Below are 21,338 nucleotides of genomic sequence, written 5' to 3'. Positions count from 1 at the left end.
GGGAAAAAACAAAAACTAAAAAACATCCGCGCAATGTCACTCAAATGCAGTTTAACAAACAAATGCAGTTCTTCGATCATCTTCTGTAATCTCGTTTATAGGACTTTCTCATGCCCTGATTGTTTAAAATGAGAATTGCTCAGATAGTGCAATGCTAAAATTAACAGCTCCTTGGAGTTTATCCAAGAACACTTCTGATGAAGATTTAACAAAAAATATATTTTTTATCAACATTCTGCAAGAGTTGTTTTATTCTAAACTAAATATTGTCATTATTTGAAATGAGAGATTATTGGAAAAGGATAATTCAGAATCTTTAATGTTTTTTTAATGATCTCTAAATGATAAACGCTTGAGTCAGAGAGTTGTAACGAATGGATTATACATTTTTAATAGGGTTCAGAATTCATTAAGTTGTCAAATAAAATTTACAGTAAAATAATCCGAAGCTCATGACATAAACACTGTACAATGTATGCTTAAAATTACAACATTTAGAAGAATACACATAGTAGTTATAATTTATGTAAAAAAAACTAACGTCTTGTGCATTTCATGCACACCATATAAGTGCAGATATGGAAGCAGATCACATTCACATTACATTTACAGAAGCCCCAAAAAGTATTTGGACACTTTAAGCTGTATGAATGTCTGAATTTTCGAATGATTTGCATTAGATAACAAAAAATAAAACCATGTGGCATTTGTCAAAGAAAAGCACACTTTTCAAGTAGAACATTTAACAAAAAGAGGGTTTTTAGGTTTTAAAAGATGAATACACTGTTTAAGACAAAAATGTATTTGGACTCGTTCTGGTTGTCAAACTTAGTGGAACATGTTAAAAGTAAGGGAGAAAAGCTCTAGAATAATTTCTTTGTAGATACCACTTGGTTTGATATTTTGATATCTAATACAATTTGCAGTTTACATTTTTAAGCCTGACTTAAATTACCAAATCGTTTTTGGAACTAATGTACTGTTTACAGTACTGATAGAAACACTACCAAAGCAGGAATGTACATGTATCACCAGGCCTGCAACTATAGGTATTAGTTTAAACATAATTTGACTTAACAAATAACCGTTTTACCAATACAATACAATGGATGTCAATTAATCATGAGTTCAAAGCAAAGTAGGTCAGGGTCAATGATTCTACAGCATGAACAGGTCAAATGACTCACTTAGAGCAGAGCTGCCTCATAGTCTTATTGGTCCAAAGTGCATCTGTCTTATTGTAGGTGGACAGCGGAAGCAGAGAGGAAGAGGATCGGTAGAGGAAGTAGCGAGTTTGAGGAATTAGTAAGCTAGGACACTTTTCCGGTTAGATAAGAATGTGAAGAGTCATACTGCTGTGTTAATCAACATTCCAGTGGAATTATTGTAAAATTCCTGTTTGGAAAAACATTCACCCCCAGAGTAAAAACTCTGAATGCCATACTTTTGAGTAAAAGAGATGGATGTTTGATTCATGCACCTTTTCATTGAAAGTGCTTTTTTTTTTAATTATTATAATCATGCAATATACATGCAATGAAAACTGTTTTCCAGAATAAGCAAATTATTGTATAATGCAGCCATGACTTTCAAAATAAAGAATGAACAAATGTGAGAAAGAATGAACAAACAGACCAATGTTCTCTTTGAAAGCATAGCTTGGCTGAATTGAATACATATCTGCCTTACAAAAGTTGCCTTGTGATTTTTATTTTTATTTGTCAACAAACTTGCACTTTAAAAAAGTTGTAGTTAAAAAATATGGTATAACGTACAGGTATGATCATTCCGGCATTAAATACGTTACAGTAAGTTGTATTTTTTTAATTTATTTATATTTTTTGCTTTGGTTTTTGCCTCTCCATGTTCTGGGCCATATAAATTATGACCTATGTAATTATGGTGGTGCTTGGTCATGTCTTTTCAAGAGCTCAAACCTCAGCAGTGCCCATCTCTTTAATTTCTTCACCTCAGAGGGTTTAGTTTAACATGGCAGCACACACCATTGTGTTTGTAAACATGAGTATGTATGCTTATATGTGAATATAATTTGAATCTGTTACCTATATGTGGATAAAATATAACCGTGTGTGTAAAAACCCAGTATTGGTAAAGACGTGTTTTGTTTGTTTGGCCTCCACGTGTCTCAGGACCAGTGAAGCCACAGTCATGTAGTCTGTGGTTATTTGGTCTACAATGCCTACACTGTAAAAAACAATCCTGTTGTTTAAAAAAAAAAAAAAAGATACAGCTGTGGTTGCCAGAATAATTATGTAAAAAATACAGTACAAATGTAAACAACTTTAAAGAACAGCCTGTACATTTTACAGTTTAAAACGGTTGTAATTTACATGACCACGCTGGCACTGTAAACAACAAATTCTGTTAAATTTACAGTAAAAAATGTCATGAACTTGATATTAGCCTTCTGAAACTATAAAAATCTGCTTTCTACTTTATAATGTATTGTTAATCACCGTAAAAATGACAGAAGAGCACATGATGTTCACCAATAGTGGCTCTTCCAGGAGCAATGACCAATAAATATGTAGAGACAGTGCTCAGTGTCACTCACACCAACACTAAACACCATCAGGGTAATTAAAATAATGCAGTAAACATTAACTAAACTACATTAAATATAAAACAAAACTCCCCAATGCACATAACTGATATTAAAAATAAGAAGAAACATAACTATTCCTATAAAATATCATGAAAAATTATGGGTCATGCAGGGAATTGTGGGAACGCCCGATTATTGATTTTTACTGTAATTTTTACAACATTTTACTGTAAAAATTACTGTATTGTCTTTTAAAATATATAACATTTTTTACTGTATATTTTACAGTTAATATTTGTTAATCAATTAAAGTTTTATTTCTGTAGCATTTTTACAGTCTTTTACTGTTAAAATTACAGACATTTTTTACAGTGTAGGAGGAACCGGCTGTCAAATTGTGAGGTCCCCCACAAGGCCTGAGGAGTTCTCGTTTCCATGCCTTTAAATGGCAGAAAACTTTTAACACCACTTAAAACACTCTGAGACTGAAATATAACAACAGACAAGGCCAAAAAACAAAAGCTTCACCTATCCATTTTGGTCTCACTGACTGTGCTGCTGTAAAAGGTCTTTTACCACAAAACACCCTGATGAGAAACGGTTTCTGTTCATTGGTGACTGTTATTCTGGTTTAAGTAATTACTCTTAAAAACATTCGTGACTAGAACAGAACTATTGCCATGGCAGCAGTCTTATCGTATTATCTGTAGCTTTTTCCATCTGTGAGGTTAAAGGCTGGGCGTTATCTACAATTTGTATTTTATGTAATTTACATGTGAGAGCAGCACAGAAACATGGAAATATGAAGAACTTGTTATTAACGGGAAGTGGAGTATAATTGTTTAGTTTCTGAGCACAACTTAAAGAGCCCATATTATGCTAATTTACAGGTTCATAGTTTTATTTTGGGGGTCTACTAGAATAGGTTTACATGTTTTAATGTTCAAAAAAGACATTAAAATATTTTTCTCATAATGAACATTTCTTAACCCCGCTTTAAATACTCTGATCGAAACGCTCTGATTTACCTCCTGTCTCTTTAAAGCCCCCCTTTCCGAAAAGACCAGTCTGCTCTGATTGGTCAGCTGGCCTAGTCTGTTTTGATTGGTCAACCACGTAGAGCGTGTATCGGAAATGTAACGCCCCTTACCATAACCGAGTTTCAGCTCCCGAGTCTTCCTGAGCATCTATAAACACTATTGTAACTATGGTAACAGTGCCGTTGGTTTTTGCCGTACCAGCTCTAGCCTGAGTCCGATAAAGAATGAAATAATGAAAGTTTGGAAGAACAAGCTGATCGAGCCGAACCACCTTCGCAAGCACGACTTGAGCAGGATGTTTCACAGTGGTAAGTTTTAATTTGGTAGCTTTCTTACAAGTACACTGTTGATTGCTGTAAACCTAACAAAGCTTCAAGTTAAAGACATGTAGTGCATCTAAGTTAGTCATCTTTTGCTGTAATAGGTGTAGCCGAACTTTTTTCGCCTGAGATATGAATGGAGAACAGAGGCTTACTCCCGGTTAGTGAGCAAGTTAGCCGTGGACTACCGTGAATAGCAGCTGTAATATTACAGCTTGTAATTACATAATTATATAAGACTCTTGAGATCGACCATTTGTTACACAGTTTTAGGTAAAAGCCGGCCCACAGCTGAATAGTAAACCCTTACCAAAACAATAACATTACATAGCAAGTTAGCCGAGCCCTACCATGGATTGCAGATGTAAAATGACCGTTTGTAAAAATAAATCCATCTCCACACTTGATCACTATTCATGATAGTAAGAAGACAAACAATCTGCTTAATTCTATACAATTGTAGGTGAAAGTGGACCCGCGGCTGATTAGCAAAAGTATTTCAACACAATAATATTAGCTAGCAGGTTAGCTGAGGCCTACAGCTGTGCACTGGGTGTACACCGTAGCTACAACACAAAACTCCGCATTTGAACTCTTGGTAGCAGATAAATCTACAAATAATCAAGCATACATACAGGTTGTGATCCTGAAGCTCCAGATTGTCCCAACAATGTGAGAACTGCACCATCTTTCAGGAGTAACCGACTTGAAAATCCGGCATTGGTTGTGGTTGTACTGTTGAGGAATAGTGGTAAAAATAAATTTTAACCTCTGATTCTTCAATTCATCTGCCTTTGGAAGTCCAAACAAAGAGGTTTTGCTTTTGCAGTGAAGAAAACAGCATCTTCTTGACATGGCAACAACACAAACCCAACTCATCCTGGCCTCAGCTATAACTACGTTTGTTTGAGGGTGGGCCAAAGTAGCCCCATAATGCATATTGCATTATGCAAATGTGTTACATAGTGACGTAGATACTTTACGGAAGAAATGGCTGGACTACAAACAGCCCGTTTCTTGTAGTTCTTGAGCAGTGTTGTTTGTGGGAGAGAATAACCCCCTTTTGCATGGACTTTGTGCTTTGTAACTTTGCAGACCTTTTACATGCACAAAGAGCTATGTTACACACCAAAGGAAATGTAAAATCCCAAAAAGCATAATAGGGTCTCTTTAATATAGATTTAATTAATATAGAATTCAGTTAAATTGTGGTCACAGGTGTGCTTATATACTGTAGACTATTTTACAACGGTTTCAGTTGTGGCTTATCCAATCAGAATATAGATTCAGAACTTTTTGTTGTATAATATTAGTTTTACTGTTTTGTGTGTATGTTTGTGTGTGTGTGAGTGTGTGTGTGTGTGTGTGTGTGTGTGTGTGATACACAATATAATGCCCTTTTCCTTTGATGCCAGACTTATTAATAATTTTCTGTTTTGGTGTGTGTCCATCCAAATAAAGTTCCAAATAAAAAAGGGACAATTATCAAATGAGATGAAGTACCATTTATTTGTAAAGTATTGCATTAACTGGATTATCCAATAATAGGCATTACCACATTTTTCATTATATTTCCAGCAAAAATAACTATACTGTGATATAGTCTTACCGTCATATAAAATTACTCATACGATGATATAAGATTTTGGTCATAACACCCACCCCTGTGTGAAGTCATGCAAATTTGGCAGGTATGACATAACCCGGTTGGGTAGAAACCTCAGGACTAGAATCAATTGCAGATCATCAACCCAAACACACACGTTCATATTTACCTGAGAGATACATAAAGAGGAAGCAAAGGTGTGGCCACTGATGGTTTTCTGGAATCTAACTCTTTGATGTGTGTGGAGTGGTGACTGGTGAGCTCGCTCGCTGTGACACGTGCAAGTGTGGAAGAGTGCTGTCTGAACCCTGAGAGACGAGAAAGTTAAGAGAGAGCAATAAAGGAGGAAGGGCCTACATATCCTGTTTTTCTCTTTTTGGAGGACAGTTCCAAGCTGCAGAGTTGCCATAGAGCTATTGCATAAGCTATGCTCGATAAGTGTTCCATTGCCCTACCCAACAAGCTTAGACACCGTCAGTTTTCTAAGAATCTAAATTTCAGAGATCAGCTGCATGGCTGAGAATTTTAATAAGAGATTGAGCAGTTTTGTTATTTTATCACCATGATAATACTGATGATGTTTACGTATGTTCAAGTTGATAACACTCTACATTAAGGTTCCATTCGTTAGCATTAGTAAACGCATTATATATCATGAACTAACAATAACCAATATATTTTTTACAGCATTTATTCATCTTTGTTAATGTTAGTAAATAAATATACAAATATACATTGTTAATACTTGTTAGTTCATAGTGCATTAACTAATGTTTGATTTTAAAATGTATAACTATAAATTGAAATTAACATTAACCAAGATGAATAAGCACTGTAAAAGTATTGTTCATTGTAAGTTCATGTTAACTTTTGTTAACAAATGGAACCTTATTGAAAAGTGTTAGCTTTAAGTTTTCAATAATCGATATGCAGAGCAGATTTTATAATGATTGTATCTGTAACAGTATAAAGGATGGGCAAGGAGGAGGCAGGAACCAGCTGAACAGTCGAAGTAATATTTAATGTAAACTTAAAAAGACACAAATGCACACACAGCATCTGCATGTGGCTCTCTCTCTTCCAAACTGCCACATCTGGTTGCATTTATCCCTTTCCTCGGCTAATTAGGCCAATTGGGGGCCGGGTGTGCGTAGTCACGGCCATGCCCCACCCTCCTCCTTCTCACAGTATAATTTCAGATTTTGAAATAATAATTTCCATAATAATACAAATCCACCTGTGCTGTGAATGGCCACTCTCCACCAAGTTCTGTTTTGTCTTTTAGTTAAAAGTAAAAACAAATGGACTTCCGGTTTAGCATCCGCCATGTGAGGTCGCATAAGACGGGAGCTCCGCAAATCGGCTTTTAAATTTTGTTTTAACACTTGATACAGCGTTCTTTTTACTCCTCGTGTATTTGTTGGACACTTCTAGCAATTATTGTAATTCTTATTCAAGTTCCAACGATGTCTTCAAAAGCCCAACGACAAAAGAAGGCCGATTTGGCTGTTGCCGGTGGCTCATCTCTGGAAACGCTAAGTGTGACGAACTTTCCTCGCCTGAGGGTGTTGCGATTATGGCTGCCATCGGCAGGCTTGAAAGTGGAATTCATGCAAAATTTGACGCGCACGCCACAGAAATTCGAGGTGAAATATCTCTGGTACGAGAAGAAATGCACAACACATTTTCAACTTTGAAAGAAGATCTCAAAACCCAGTTCTGCAACCCAGATCTCAAAACCCAGTGAGCGCTTAACTAGCCTAGAGACCGCTACCTCAGAATGGACGACCAGTCTTCACTCGCTCGAGCCTACGGTTGATTCTCTTCAGAAAGAGATCGCTTCACTGCAAGCTAAGTGCATCGATTTAGAGTGTCATTCCCACAGATCTAATCTTCGCCTGGTGGGAGTTCTGGAAGGTTTGGAGGTTTGTGGCAGATGCTTTAGCAGAAATATTTGATCTGCCTGAACCTCCACTCCTTGCTTGCTCTCATCGCACACTTGCACCGAAGCCTATTTGTTTTCATCGCTACGATGTTAAGGAGGATATTTGGCGAAAATCGAGCCGGGGTGGGCAGCTTAAGTTCAGAGACAAAACTGTGTTTGTCTTCCCAGACTTTCCGCCTGAGATTGCCAAGAAGCGGGCCACTTACTATGAGGTGAAATGTTTACTGAGGTCCATGCCAGATGTTAAGTAGGGTCTAAAGGGTCTCACCGGCTTCAGAATCACAAAGAATGGCACTGAACACAAATTTGATACTCCGGCCACGGCAATGACTTTTGTGAAACAACACCTACTACCTGCTTGAATAGGCACAAATTACTGAAACTTAATGTCTCATTCTCACTCTTCCAGAGACTATTGAAAGCACTTTTATTAACTGAGTGGTTTAATATGTTTAGATAAATAAAATAAATACAAAAAAAATTATAATTGTTTAATATTAATATTTGTTTATTTGTATTAGATTGCATTCGCTGTATTTGTTATTTGTTTGCGGAGATGCGTCCGAGGTAAGAAACACAATATTTTGCACGCACATTGGGGTTTTTCCTCAGGGTAGCGTACACTCTAGTTGGGGGAGTGTTAGCTTAGGTCAAGAGCGCGAGGTGGGGGGTGGCAGTGAGGGCGGGGGGCGGGTCTTCGCGCTAGGGTTCTTGAAGTGTGTTAATATGTTCTTATTTTTTTGTTTATCTCAAGAGCACAAGATTGGGCCATTGCTCTTTTTTATTTTTTACATGCTTTTTTGTATTTATTGTTCCTTGTATAACTACTTGGGTTTCTTTTTTCTTTTTCTTCTTTTTCTTTAAATGATGGGTGGTAGGGCTAATGAAGATGGGTTGGTGAGATGGGTTAGCTGGAACTGTAAAGGTCTGAATAATCCAGTTAAGCGTAGTAAGGTTCTGATCCATCTTAAAAAACTGAAAGCCAATTTTGTGTTTCTTCAAGAAACTCATCTCTGTTCTTCTGACCAATTTAGATTGAAAAAAGACTGAGTGGGGCAAGTTTATCATTCACATTTTCAGTTCAAGTCTAGGGGTTGTGGCATTTTAGTACATAAATCTACTCCGTTTGTGGTATTACAAGTTATTGCAGATCATAAGGGCAGATATGTAATTGTAACAGGAACTTTGTTTTCAACCCCTCTAATTCTTGCTAATGTCTATGCTCCTAATTACGATGATGTTGCCTTTATTACCTCTTTTTTGTCATGTATACCCGACCTTCATTCTCATTCATTAATTCTGGGTAGAGATTTTAATTGTGTGATATGTCCACGACTTGATAGGTCCTCAAAAAAAGCTGTATCTCTTTCAAAATGTGCAGCGATTATTCGATCTTTCCTGCATAACTATGGTATTTGTGATGCATTTCGTTTTTTTAAACCCCTCAACAAGGAAATATTCATTTTTTTCTCACGTACATCAGTCCTACTGAATTGATTCTTTTTTCTAGATAACAAACTTCTTCCTTATCTTCAGGATTGCTCATATGAAAGCATAGTAGTATCGGATCACGCACCAGTTGTTCTTGAACTTAGCTTTCCAAAAGCACCTCCAAAGCAGCATCAGTGGTCCTTCAACTCTGCTCTTATAAGTGACAAAAAATTTGTAAAATCTATCTCTTCAAATATATCTTCTTTTCTTGAAATTAATAGTACTCAAGGTATGGCTTATTCTACCATTTGGGAGACTTTAAAATGTTATCTGCGCAGCTTAATAAATTTCATATTCGTCTTATAAATATAAAGAGCGAAAGAGGAAACTAGATGAATTATCTAGTTCTATAACAGCTATTGATGTTCAGTACTCACTGAATCCGTCTCCCAACCTCTATAAAGAATGTCAGATTTTGCAGACAAAATATTATCTTTTATTGACCGCTGAGGCCGAGAATTTGTTTTTACGTGGTCAACATAAGGTCTACGAGTTTGGTGATAAAACGGGTAAATTTTTAGCTTATCATATTCGCAAATCGCAGACGTCATGTTTGATACCCCAACTTAGTTTATCTTTAGGAATTATTACTACTGACTATAAAGAAATAAACTCTCAATTTAAACAATACTATGCAAATTTGTACACCTCTGAATCCACCCAAGATGCATTTTTAATGAATACTTTTTTAGATAAATTAGATTTCCCCACTGTAGTGAAGACTCTGCGTAATTTCTTGGATGAGGATATACAAACTGAAGAAATAGCTGACGCGATTGCTTCCTTGAAAACAGGCAAGGCCCCAGGTCCTGACGGTTTCCCATCCGATTTTTATAAAGCATTTTCTAAATTATTATGCCCAGTATTGCTTTTGTTTTTTTTAGAGAGCCTCCAAAATTCAAAATTACCCCCAACCTTTTATCAAGCTACTATCTCATTAATTCTCAAGAAAGATAACCCCCCCCCCCCCGAATGCAGTTCTTATCGTCCCATATCGCTTTTAAATTGTGACTACAAGATACTAGCTAAAATATTATCTATTCGATTTTAAAAAACCTTGCATAGAGTAATTTCACCTGATCAAACTGGTTTTGTTAGAGATAGACACTCTTTTTTTAATATTAGGTGTCTTTTTAATGTTTTGTATTCACCTCATTCTATTAACGCTGAAGTTGTGGTCTCACTAGACGCTGAGAAAGCATTTGACTGCATCGAGTGGAACTATCATATACATTTTTTGGAGAGGTTTGGATTTGGTCTAAAATTCATCTCTTCGATAAAGCTCCTTTATGCTACTCCCACAGCATCTGTACGCTCAAACAATATTATTTCAGACACTTTCTCATTATATCAGGGCACAAGGCAGGGATGCCCCCTTTCCCTGCTTTTATTTGTTATTGCTATTGAACCCCTGGCAATTGCACTACGTGCTGACTCAGAGGTGCAGGGTATTTTCCGTGCTGGCCAAGAACAGTAAGTTTCTTTATATGCTGATGATCTTATTTTATTTATATCCAATCCCCTAGTCTCAATTTGTCGAGTACTTTTAATATTGGACTCATTTAGTACTTTTTCGGGTTATAAGTTTAATTTTTCTAAGAGCGAATTGTTTCCAGTGAATTCTGCTGCATTAAGTATCTCATATTAAAATTTCCAATTCAGAGTTGTTAATAACCAGTTTAGGTACCTGGGTGTCCAAGTGACACGTAGACATGCTGACTTATTTAAAGCCAATTTTAGCCCTTTACTTGATCTCACAAAATCTTTGTTTTTGTCATGGAAACCCCTTCCTCTCTCGCTGATAGGAAGGGTAAATACAGTTAAAATGAACATTCTTCCCAAATTTTTATATTTATTTCAGTGTTTACCCATATTTATTCCTAAGTCATTTTTCTCCTGTCTAGAAAAAACTCTTTCTTCATTTATTTGGAATAACAAGCCAAGGCGAATAAGTATAAAACATCTTGTTAAGCCAAAGGAGGTGGGAGGTTTGGCTTTACCTAATTTTCAAACTTACTACTGGGCAGCCAACTTCAGAAAGGTATTGTATTGGGTACAACATGATTTGCAGTCGTGTAAACATCTTTGGGTGCAAATAGAGGCTGTATGTTGTTCCCCAGTCACGTTAACATCTTTGCTCTGTTCTCCTGTCCCTCCTACACATAGTAATTTGATTAAGAATCCAATTGTTAAACATTCTCTGAGGATTTGGACTCAGTTACGCAGAGCTTTAGGGCTTAAGTGTCTTTCTTCAGCTGCACCCATTGCCAGTAATGTTTCCTTTCCACCTTCGATTTTTGATGGGGCTTTCAATATTTGGAAGTCACAAGGTCTAATTACGATTGATCAATTATTTATATATAATAATTTTGCTTTGTTTGACCAACTTAAAGAAAAATTTATTATTCCGGTATTTTCAAGCTCGGAGCTTTGCCCATAAACATTTCCCGCAGTTCCCCTCCACCCCTCCTAGTGGTGTCCTGGAGTGTATTTTAAATCAGCATAATTGTATAAGAGGTTCCATTTCAAGGATTTATAGTATAATTAATAACAAACAAAACCCATCTAATAGGTTATTAAAATCTCTCTGGGAGGATGACTTGTGTATTATGTTAGAAAATGAAACTTGGGATACTGCTTAAAATGGATACATTCTTCTTCAGTTAGCGCTAGGCATAGGCTAATTCAATTTAAGATAGTTAATCGTATTCATTGGTCTAAGGTGCAACTCCACAAGATATTTCCTGATTTGGACCCTACCTGTCCATGCTGTGTTGTGGAACCAGCCTCTCTGTTTCATTCGTTTTGGTCCTGTCCTAAGTTATTAAGATTTTGGGGGAGAATTTTTAGTTGTTTCTCAGAAATGTTTACCACAGTAACAGACCCTAACCGTTTGACAGCATTATTTGGGGTTCTTCCAGAAAATGTTAAACTGACTACCTTAGAGACTGATAATGTTGCACTTTGCACATTGTTGGCTAGATGACTTATACTAATTAATTGGAAGCTGCCATCTCCGCCAACCTACCGTCAGTGGGTTTTTGACCTACTTTTTGCCCTCAAACTCAAGAAGATTAAATTTGGTGTCAGAAAGAAACCCGATCTTTTTATAAAATCTTGGAGCCCATTTTTAGATTACTTTAAGGAGACAGGCTCTGGATAAAAGTTTTTTGGGTTTTTTTGGTGTGTGTGTGTGTGTTTTTTAGTTTTTGTTTATGTGGATGTTTATATATATGTATATGGATATTTTATTGTGATTATATGTTCATATGTATGTGGACACTTATTATGCTTGTTTATTTTTTACTCTTGATTTCCACTCTCTTAATTCTGTAACAATTTGTAGTTTGTATTAAAGAAAAAAATAAATAAACAAAATGTAAAAACAAATGCGATGCTTGTAAAAAGGAATAAATTGTGTAACATTTAGGCCATAATCTAACAGCAGAAGAAAATCAATGGTATTTAGAGAAAGAGAGAGCATCTTGTGAAGGAATTAGCATCAGCAAAAAGTCAGATTTCATCTTTCCAGGTATTCTTATAAATCAAAAGTGCAGATGCGTCTTTTGTTTCATCTGACTCATCATCATATTGCAGCCCTCCAGGATTTAAAAGCTCACATTCAAAACACTTTCTTGCACTCCCTCATTATCCATTGTCACTTGGGATACATCAGAACAGCCTCTAGCTGCCAGATTATTTGTTTTATTTTAGTATAATTATGGCTTGTAAGTGGATATTCTGGTGGTTTAGAGCTGCCCCCAATATGACGCTTTCTCACAATTCCTCCAAACTGGACTGTTCTTGTGTGGCTGTAATGGTTTTTTATGGGATAGGTAATGTAAGTAAACAAAAGTGCACCAAGCTGCATAAAAACAGCCAAAAGGCTCAGAATGTGAAGCATCTGGCATGTGAATTATATTTCTTGGGGATATACATAAACAATAACTCTGCTGTATGAACTTGTGATTCAAAACACTCAGACTAAGCCAATGGGTTTGCCAAACCAAAGATTTTACCATAGAAATACACATTGCCACAGCCTTTGAGATTAAACTAGAGTATTAAACATGGAAAAATGGGTGGAGTACAATATTGCCATGACTCACTAACCCCTGGTTTATTGATGAGGGGTTCAGCCCCCACCCCCAACACACAAACACATTAAACACACACATAGATAAACACTATATGGCACTACTCTAAACCCAGACCACAGCCAGCTAAACACTCTGTGGTGTGGAGGTTGAGTATGTGTTTTGAAATTCAGTCCCAGCTGTTTTACATTATGGGGCTTTTATCCTAGTTTACCGTAAATGGTTTTTACTGGTTTAACTGGAGTTAGTGTGTCTGAGCCAGGGCTGGGGTTTTGGTCAAATGACAGTCAGCTCTGTATTATTCCTTTGCCTCATCTCCCCTCCCTCCTCTTTTTTCAGTCAGTCTGTCTCTTTTTGGCAAGGTAAATAACGGTGTGGCAAATAACACATCTGTATTGCCAGTAGCAGGTCAGCTGCAGACAATATTTATGATAAATTACAGTCAATTTTCAATTGCTCAGTCTCAGTCGGCTGAGATGCTTTATGTTGTTTTTGCTGAGGATGAAGGACAGACGAATGTGGATAAACTGAGATTATTGAAATAATGATGTTTAGACCTGAGTGGTTACTTTAGTCTGCTTCTGACTGTTGAGATTCATGTTAATTGTAGCTCAGACAAACAAACATGAAAAAGTATGTAATGTCTGCACCATGGCACCAAACAAAATTGCAAAAATAATGACAGTTTTCAAATAGGTTTAAGAACACTCCCCCTGTCTTCTAATGGTCAGCAAATATATAGTCCCAACCCATGCTCATGCCATTTTCAAACCAATGTTGTTATTTCGGTCAGGGGTGTGTTTCCGAAAAGCACTGTTAGCCAACTATGGTCGCAAGTTTAATCATTACCAACATAGTTCAACGATTTGGTGTTTCCCGAAATCATAGTTCAACGAACATTCGCAAACTGTATCGCAAAGTTGTATGGCTGGAACTACAGCTATCTACCTGTGATTTGAAGCATAGTCCCTTGCTAGTTTGCTGTGTGGACATCATTTGACTTCACTGAGGCTTCTATATCTTTATCCATATACTGTATATCTTTCATTCTATCAAAACTTTGACCTTGTTTACATGCACTTAAAAAAACAGACTTGCAACTTTTTTTGCAGAAAGCAGTGTTCTGAAACGCCCCGTAGAAGCAAATGCAGCCATTTAAGGGATAAAAGGCTGTTAAGAGAAAGTGCTTTAACACGAATGGCTTCTGTCGGCGAACAATGGATGTGCGACATAGTTACTAAGGTTTTGGAAAACAGTTGTCACTAGCTAGCTAATTTTTCCAATGATGCATCATACTATGGTGGTTAAGCGGTGAGGTCGAGCCGTTCAAACAAAGAGAGCAATATTTTGATAGCACCATAGAGCCACTTTGTTTTTTTGTTTTGTTTTTTTTTACACTTTTTGAGGAAATCAACCCACAAATGGCTTACTTATAGTTGTCACTACGTATTAAGTTGGGACAGGAGAAATTATTTTAACGTTGAAATAATTACACACTTCACCTTTAAGTGGTAAGTTAGTAAAAATGTATGAATTTTAAAAATGGGTATTTGTGCAACCTCAAATGAACTGCAACAATAAATTGTGTTGTACGTTTTAAAAGACTCTTTGAGTAGCAGATGTATGACCTCATTAAGAGATAAGCATTTTAGCTGGCCTTCTTCCAAAAGGTCCTGCTACTGTTGTGTTGCCAGTTGCCACCAGCTTTCTCTGCTGATCTGTTCTTGAAACAGTAGGGTTGAAAACACTGGCTCTCCAAACAGTTTTATTCTGTTATTTTTCCGAATGGCCATGAATCTGTGTGCACTCTTGCATCTTCCAAGCTATGATCTCAGCTTTGGATGCTCTCTGGAGGGACATGTTTATGTGTTATTATTACAAATCATACACAACTCCCAATCTCTGTTGAAGTGGACTTCTAGAACAGTAGATTTAGAACGACATGTTGAATGTTTAAGAGCTTATTTTTCTCAATCTCCATCCTGCCTTCACAATACTTCATTGCAGGTTTGGAAGTTTCAGTGTGTGTTCAGTTCTTAGCTTGAATGAGAGTGTATGTTATTTGGAACATGCAGGGATATCTGCTTTTTGCACATTTGTCAATGGTCTGTGGAATAGCAGGGGAACTGCGATGATTATTATGAGAGAGACTATTTATGCATTTAGGTCCATAGGGTACAAATCCGTTATGCAACCTCTTTCTCCCACTCTCCTTTTTGTTTCTAACTCTTTCTGTCTCTTTTTTTTTTTTTTTTTGGATGGCTCATTTTTCTTTTCTTCTTATTTTCCTTTCCCCCACATCCCTCCATTCCAAAAAGTGACTAATATTTTCTCCTTAAATTAGCATGTGGCCCCAAACAGTTGTGGAGAGAGACAGGAAAGGGAAATTTGATCAATGCCATGTGCCCTGTGTGTATGAGACCCCTATACACAGACATTAAAGCTCTGCTCTGTGACTCTTTAGGTGTTTTTAATCCAACACTAATTCACTCCAATCAGAGCTGAAACAGAGTTACGAGAAACTGCGTATGCTTATTCATTTTCCGTCAACTTTTAACCCAACTTCAACTTCGCAAAACGTGTGCCGGGTCTTTGCACTGGAATCAGCTAAGCTATTGATATGTCCATGGCTTGTTGAACTTAAAAGTAATAGTTCACCCCAATATGAAAAGCCTGTCATTATTTACTCACCCTCAAGTTCTTCCAAACATTATCAGCCCCAGTCACCATTCACTTTAATTGTATCTCTTTTCCATAGAATGTAAGTAAATGGACTGAGGCTGTCAATCCCTAACATTTTGCCTAACATCCCTTTGTGTTTTAAAGAAGAAATAAAATATACAGGTTTGGAACAACGTGAGGGTGAGTAAGTGATGACAGGATTTTCATTTTTGGTATCCCTTTAAAGGTGCACTCAGTAATTTTTTGAATATGTCGTCTTTCACTGGACTTACACTGACACTTAGCAGCTTAGATGCAGCATTATTCAAACGCAACAGTTTTCAGTTATTGATGCCATTGTAGAAATTTGCAATTCACTGTCAACCAGCATTAATTTAATCCATGAGTGAAAGTGTCTAATAATAGGGTGGTTACTGAGAATAAGCGAGTAGTAATTGGCTAGTCATGTGATTCTAACATGGCAGCCCCCATGAGGGGACCCTCTCCATGTAGAATAAAACAGCTTTTATAAGATTACTGATATGACTGGTTTCTTCATTTTAATGTGAGTGGTGATGATATTATATATATGTTTCAAAATTACAATTAATTTCTTTAGAAGTAACAATTTTTAAATGAGGAAGAAATACTAAGTGCACCTTTAAGAATACTCTTTTACCTTGTTGATTAATTGCAATCTAGATAATCTATCTCAAGTAATGGAAATGTTCGCAAAGTGATGGATCATGAATTGGACCTGATTGCAGGTCAGCATGTTCTGTGAGATAACTCAGCTTGATTGGTTGGGAATGGTCTAAATCAGACCCGCTGTGACTTCCCAACATTAATATGACTATAGATTTAATCATCATGAATGAAGTTTTGGAGCCGCGGTCTTGCGGTTAGCACATATGATCCTAATGTATTGGAGTTGTGGTACTCATACAGGTAATGCAGATTTGAATCTGGACTGCATTGTGTCCTGATACTTCTCTGTCTCTCTAATAAAGATGCAAAAGGCCAAATATACAACAAAAAAATCATCATGAATAAAGATAAATCACAATGGCTTACTGTATAGAACATTTCTAGCAGTGTTGTGTGCATTTTCACTTTGGTTTGTGTCTTAATCCCAAACACGAGGACAGTGCTTACTGACCCAGCCAAAGAAATTACTAAATCTGTTTTCATTCACTTTCCATTCTAGTGAAGCCCTCATTTGAATCTTGAAGTGGTGTTGTGGGGCCTTCTAAATGCCTGAACATCTTTGGTTTGGGTGATCAGAGTGCACTCGCTCAGGCTACTTCCTCAGATACGGAGCGTTTGACATTTGTGAGAGCCAATGAATTAGTGAGTGCGTCCCCTAAAAATATCCTGCTGTATAGGACTCATTTCTAATGTGGCACCAATCCTTGGTGTCAGATGCAAACAACATGTTGATGAAAGAAATATTTCTCTCTCTTTTCCTTCTTGTTTGTGCCATTAAATGCATCCTAACGTGTCCACATGAAACCAGTATAGTGCAGGGCACAACCATCTGTTCAGCTCATTAATCATCTCATAGTTTTATTCTGCATCTTCTGAAGATTACTGCAACAGAGGATTCAGTTCTAAGAGTGAGCAGTTCTATTAAATTAACCCAATTCACCCAAGGTTTTTAGTCTTCCAGGCTGTTCTAATGTAAAATGTCCGGTGAACTGATAAAAGCCACTTGGATGAGTGGCAAAACATCTTCAACAAATGTATATAAAAAGTCCATATGCTTTTAAATAAAATAGTAATTTGATATTTGACTCAGTGCACTGTAAAAAGTGGTAAACTGTAATTTTTACCCTTGTGTATCCTAATGTATTCAGATTGATATCAGTAATATTTTGACTTGAATACAACCAGTTAAATTAGATGTTACCACATGAAGCACATGTTTATATTAACATTGTTGAAAAAGGGGTAACAAAACTAATTGCAATAGTGCAATTGTTACTTTAAGGTTCTATTTCTGCTTGATCTAACGCTTAAAATTACTAATGTTGGTATAACCTAAAGTGTTCAGATTGATTCAATCATGTTAAATCATATTTTTCACTTGAATAAAATAATTTAGATGATACTACATGAAGCACAATTTAAGGTTACCTGACAAAACTATGTGTAAAAAATGTGCTCTGTGTGGCAACATCTAAATTTACTGATTTGTTTGATTTAAGTCAAAAATATTAGTTAACATCACTGAATCAACCCAAATAGATTATAGTTACACCAACAAAAATTATTTTAAGGATTAGATCAGTTAGAAATAGATTTATAGAGTAACAATTTAGGTTACCACTATTTACAGTGTATGAAGTTTGGAAACTTTCCCAAAACTTCCTGCATTTTATGTTATATCTTCATTCTAGATGGGGAAAACTATTGCAAAGAAGAATATATATATTTTTTTATATTACTTGTGTCAATGTGGGGTGTTTTGTTGAGGTAGCACAACCAGGATCCTTAAACAAGGCAAATACCCCACTAAATGCAAGGACACAACTTCCAAAAACTTCAGCTGCTGCAGCATAATACTGTTGTTTACTTTGACTTAAATTCAATTACCTCAGACTCACATTAAAAGTAGATTTAAACCATTTGTTTGTCACAGACGCTGTGTCGCAGTATACTGCTCATTATACATGCTCCCAGTTCCTCAGCTCGCAGGAATCCTGATGTGGTCTCAAACACTTTTTCTAATGAAGCACTTAAAGAAAAAGAAATATTTACTCCACCCCAGTGGGGGAACCTGTAAAATCCTATAGCTTAATGAAAACATCTACTCATAGAATGTTCTGGTCTCTTTCTTTCTGTTAGCATTGATTTTTATTTTTTATTTTTTTTTTCTGTTAGCATTGATTTTGCAATCTAGGTGTTGGGTGTGATGATGAAGTGACCCTTCATGTGACTTTTTTCAGACATTTTATTCTTACTTTGTAAAGGTTTTCTTTATCCATTCTTAAATTACATTTAACCCTTAAACAGGCAATGTGCACTACAAGATACATACTCTTTAGTTTCTTATAGGGGGTATGAGAAAGAGTTTCTCTCCCAATCTTGTTATCATTTATAATAGTTGGGTCTGTTTTGAGTATGTGTTTCACATGACTTGGTTCAAATTTTCTGTGATCATTAAATCAGCCAGACCTAAAACCAACATGGTGCAGTACATGCTGACTTTGTGATAATTATTTATGTATTAATCTTACTTTTCTTCAGTAAAAAAAATAAAATAAATTAAAATTAAAATTAAAAACTGCTAATATTAATTATGAACATTACCTTAAGATGCGGAAGCAGGAAATTAAGTAATATGTTGTTCATGCTGTTATTTAGCACATTTTTAAATGTTTGTATCCCCTGAGAAACGTTGCTAGATTGAGGGAAGAAAAAGGGTTAATCCACAATATTACACATATTACACTTACACATGTCATACATTCAACCAGCTAAACTTTTCTCAGTTTTGTTGCACACACACAAACAGACACTCAAACTTTTTTTTACATCATTGTGGGGACTCTCCATAGACTTCCACGCATTTTATGGATTTTGTACAGATTTAACTATAATTTCTATCCCCTAACCCTGCCCCTAACCCTGCCCCTAAACCTAACCCTCACAGAAACCTTTTTGCATTTTTATATTTTCAAAAAAACATTGTTTAGTATGTTTAATAAGCCATTTCCCTCGTGGGGACGGCTGGCTGGGCCCCACAAGGTTGGTGATCTCAGGTTTTACTATCCTTATGTATAAACATAGTACACACACACACACCTTAATAGGGCCTTAATTTGTACCGTAATAGGGCAACGTATCCTGGGACATACAACTCATAATATCCAAAATATAAACAAATTATTTTGGATATGTTTGAAATGATAAATGATATGAAAAAGTGACATGAAATGATTTTTTTGCAAATCATTTTCCACTCTTGCCTGTTTAAGTGTTAAAAAGCACATAGTTCAGACTCTAAATTTCTGATTGGACGAGCCACATTCGAAGCCATTGTAAAATGACTATAAACCCACACATGTGGCCGCACATTCTATATTAATGCAGCATGTTGCTTGGAAACTGCAAACTCCTACAGTTAGGATAATTAACTATATTGCTTGGCAGATGATTTTTAACATTCTGATTATTATTTATTATAAATTGAACTGTTTATTGAACATTGGTGTATTTTCTCATAGTGCTGTTGCCACCATTTTATAAAAAGTAATAAGTCATTACTTATGCATTACAACAATTTTACCAGTAAAACCAATGTAGTGCACATTCCTTGTGGCTTATTGCTTTATTACTTTTATGCATTTGGCAGATACTTTTATACAAAAAGACTTACAGTGCATTTAAGGTATACATTTTATCAGTTGGTGTGTTCCCTGGGAATTGACCCCACACTGTAAAAAATGTAATTTTAACAGTAAAAGACTGTAAAAATGCTTCAGTAAAAAACCCTTAATTGGTAAACGTGTAGTAACCTTAAAATATACGGTACAACATTTTTATATATTTAAAAAGACAATACGTGTAGTTTTACAGATTATTTTTTTAAACATTACATTTTTTAGATGTAAAAATTCAGATTTTCCCGTATAATTAATGGTAAAATATTATATCATGTTTAACAAGAGAGTACATGTACTTTGTATGGTAAATTATTGTTAAAATTACAGTAAAAAACAATAATCAGGCGTTCCCAGAATTCCCTGCGTGACCCATTACATTATTATATTTTATGAGAATAGTTATGTTTCTTCTTATTTTTAATATCAGTTATGTACTTTGGGGTGTTCTGTGTTATATTTGATGTAGTTTAGTTAATGTTTATTGTATTATTTTAATTTCACATGTGTTACCCTGATGGTGCTTAGTGTTTGTGTGAGTGACACTGTCTCTACATGTCATTGCTCCTGGAAGGGCCTTTATTGATTAACTTTATGTCATCATGTGCCCTTCTGTAATTATTACCGCGATTAACAATACATTATAAAGTAAAAAGCAGATTTTTACAGTTTCAGAAGGTTAATATCAAGTTTATCATTTAATAATATAAATGACGGTAATGCACCGTAAAATATACAGGCATCAAAATTACATCCCGTAAAGCATGAAACGTGGTTACCGTATTTTTTTACAGTGAATTGCTGGCAACCACAGCTGCCAGTTTTTTACCGTAAATTTAACAGGATTTTCTTTTTTACAGTGCATGACCTTGGCCTTGCTAGCGCCATGCTCTAACAGTTAGAATTGGCATTTATGATTTATGATTCTATATAATTTTAAAGGTTTTCCCCCCACTTTTAAGGTTTAATAGACTACAAAAACGTTCACATATATATTTGGAGGATTACATTTCTCTTTATGCTTTGCTCTGTACAATGGAAATTCTTATAAATGACAAAATACTTTTTTTTTTTTTTTTCAAATGCTTTTTGCTAACCTTGGTAGACACAATAGTGTCATAATTCTAAGTTTGTATGGTGAGTATATTGCTGTGACACTCCAGGGTTTTCTGTTTTCCCACTGTTGACGAAGAGACTCCTTATAGAGCCAGTATGTGAGGGCATGTA

General features: G+C 35.9%; 1 protein-coding gene across 3 annotated transcripts in view; it reads left to right on the top strand.

Annotated features, from left to right (window-relative positions):
* The window catches only part of pear1 (platelet endothelial aggregation receptor 1), a 73,612-nt gene that overhangs the window by 15,692 nt on the left and 36,582 nt on the right, over positions 1-21,338 (top strand). The gene's annotated exons all lie outside the window — the stretch shown is intronic.

Source organism: Myxocyprinus asiaticus, chromosome 16 (assembly GCF_019703515.2).
Source record: "Myxocyprinus asiaticus isolate MX2 ecotype Aquarium Trade chromosome 16, UBuf_Myxa_2, whole genome shotgun sequence".
Lineage (NCBI taxonomy): Eukaryota > Metazoa > Chordata > Actinopteri > Cypriniformes > Catostomidae > Myxocyprinus > Myxocyprinus asiaticus.
This window is presented reverse-complemented; position numbering and strand designations above follow the sequence as displayed.